General features: G+C 48.5%; 1 protein-coding gene across 1 annotated transcript in view; it reads left to right on the top strand.

Annotated features, from left to right (window-relative positions):
- LOC109289799 (ankyrin repeat and KH domain-containing protein 1-like) overlaps positions 1-2,430 on the top strand; it is a 204,498-nt gene that overhangs the window by 92,724 nt on the left and 109,344 nt on the right. The gene's annotated exons all lie outside the window — the stretch shown is intronic.

The following is a 2,430-nucleotide window of genomic DNA, read 5'->3' as shown; positions in this document are numbered from 1 at the left end:
CCACACACACACGCACACAGCCTCCCACTAGCAAAAACGCATCACTAGTGGAACTCCATACTTTGCAGTTTGGTGGTGGGAACCACCCCTGAATTCCTAGCCCCTCCAGGAGATGGCCCTTGGGTCATATTTTTGGCACCCATGTTCTATAGCAGGACTGTCCAACTTCTAAGTGGCTGCACTAGTTTAGCCATGGGTCCCTGGGCCTTATCTGCCCCTCCCCCACCCCTGTGCACGACCCCTTGTTGTACTGAGCATGTGGGCAGCCCCCTGCACACCCACACGTACTGCTGCATTGTGTTTACAGGTGGCAAATGCTCTCCCCTTTTTTGCATCACACATGCGGGTGGTGCTTCCTCCTCACCATGCACATGGACTGCTCCCACCTAAGCTTCCTTCCTGCACTGCATCATAGGCTCCCTCAGCAAGATGGGGTACACCATACTACCCCTCTGGGGCAGGAGCAGGAAGTGAAAACAGGGAGGGAGCCTAGGGAACCCTGCTGCAGCAGCAGTTAGAGCACTGGGGGGAGTGGTGGCCTAGTAGAAGCTGAGGGGGCTACACATTAATCCTTTGCAGGCTACAAACAGGTTGGGCATCCTGTGCCATAGTGTAAGTTTTTGGAGTTGCTGATCAAGACCTACTAGGTATGTACATATTTGGTTAGTTAATTAAACTTGGCCTTTTTTTTTTTAAGTGGCAGTATTATTTAAAAGTACAAATATACTAAATTTTTCAGGACAACTCAATTTAGCACTTCATAGAAGTTATGAAGTATAGTACTGGTTACATGTTGAAATATTTAATAATTTTGGTGTAGCTGATGTTGGAGTGAAGTAAGAATGGTTTAGACTCCTGTTATGTTCATTTTTCAGAAATGAATGATGATAGATGACATGCAACAAATGTGGAAACATGCAGCTGACCCCTTTGGAGTGCTGTAAAGTCAGTGCTATAAGCTAGAAGTTAATACGCTCAAATGATCTTAAATTGAAGCAACAGAGGACTTAAGTTAGGATAGTTTATGGGAATATAAACTGTGTGATAAGGGGATATGTGAAATACTTTACAGGTTATGTCAGTGTTGCTTAGGCTGGGAATTGGGAATCTTGTGCAATACATGATGGGTCTCTGGTGGCTGGGAAATTGCAGAGTTTAAAGCTTAAGTGTAAATGTTCCCTTTCAAAACTGTGTGTACCTACCAGCTAAGTACACACGCAAGAAATTGCCACTTAAAAAATCTGAAGACGTGAAGAACAATGTTTTGGACTCAAGCTTGTCTGACTCTGTTCCAGCTATGCAATTGGTCCAATAAAATATACCACTCAAATCCTTGCCTCATTTAAAAATCCCTAATTTTTAAAATGTCACTGTGCTATGTTAAACTTGATTATTTATTGCAGGGTTCTGAACAATTTAATTGTTTAATGGATCAGGTCAGTGATAACTGGTTCTAGCTTACAAATCATGATTTAGTTTAAGCGCAGGCCAAGAGGGAAGGGGTTGAAGGGAAGCCCTGCAGTGCCCCAGCAGGAACTAAAAGGTAGCAGGGCAGGAGGGAGGGAGAGGAGCAAGGAGGAGGGGAAGGGTTGCTTGCTCCCTCCCTCCCTTGCAGGGTGCCAGGAGCTGCAGCAGGCTGGTAAAGCCCCTTGTTGGCTGCTGCCTGCTTGGCAGGGCTGTGCTGCCTGCCTTCCTCTCCCCACTGCCTCCTGCATTGCTACCTGGAGCTGGTCCTGGGGAAGCCATGCGCTGGTGGCTGTAGCCTCTTGGCTGTGTTGGGCAGTGCAGCCCATGAAGACCCAGTTAGCAGTAGCCAGCAAGGGGCTGCAGCCACTGGTGCAGCTTCCCAGGAACAGCCACCTGCAGCAGCAGAGGAGGTGTGGGGAGGGGCAGGCAGTACAGCCCTGCCAGGCAGGCAGTTCCCTCCTCTCCCCCTGTGCTGCTGCAGCTGGCCCCAGGAAGCCATGCGCTGGTAGTTGCAGCCCCATGCTGACTGCTGCCCCCTGGGGCTTCCTGGACTTTGCTGCCTGCCTGGCAGGGCTGCTTTGGCCCCTGACTCCCCATGCTGCTCTGGGCAGGTGGGTGCAACCCCTCCTCCATGAGAGTGGGGGGCAGGGCAAGCTCAGCACCCCCCACCCCCTGCAACTTCACAGAGCCATGGGCTGGAGCCCAGTGCTGCTGCATTTGTCCCTATCCCTGCACCCAACCAATTAATCATTTAACCTGTTGTCATTATAATAGGTTAAACAGATATTTATTTAATCAGTATTTTACATCCCTAATTTATTGGAGGCACTACATTTATTGTACTCTGTGAAAAAGGAAAACTAATGCTTGCTTATATAGAATGGGGTATCTGAAAGGTACATACTAAGATTGAATTTCACCCCCCCCCCCAAAAAAAACTAAGACTTGTAGATGTGTGTTACC

The sequence above is a fragment of the Gavialis gangeticus genome, unplaced genomic scaffold, assembly GCF_001723915.1.
Source record: "Gavialis gangeticus isolate Ggan-Ray unplaced genomic scaffold, GavGan_comp1, whole genome shotgun sequence".
NCBI classification, from domain to species: Eukaryota; Metazoa; Chordata; order Crocodylia; family Gavialidae; genus Gavialis; species Gavialis gangeticus.
Note: the sequence above shows the minus strand (reverse complement) of the source record. Positions and strands in the feature narration are given on the sequence as shown.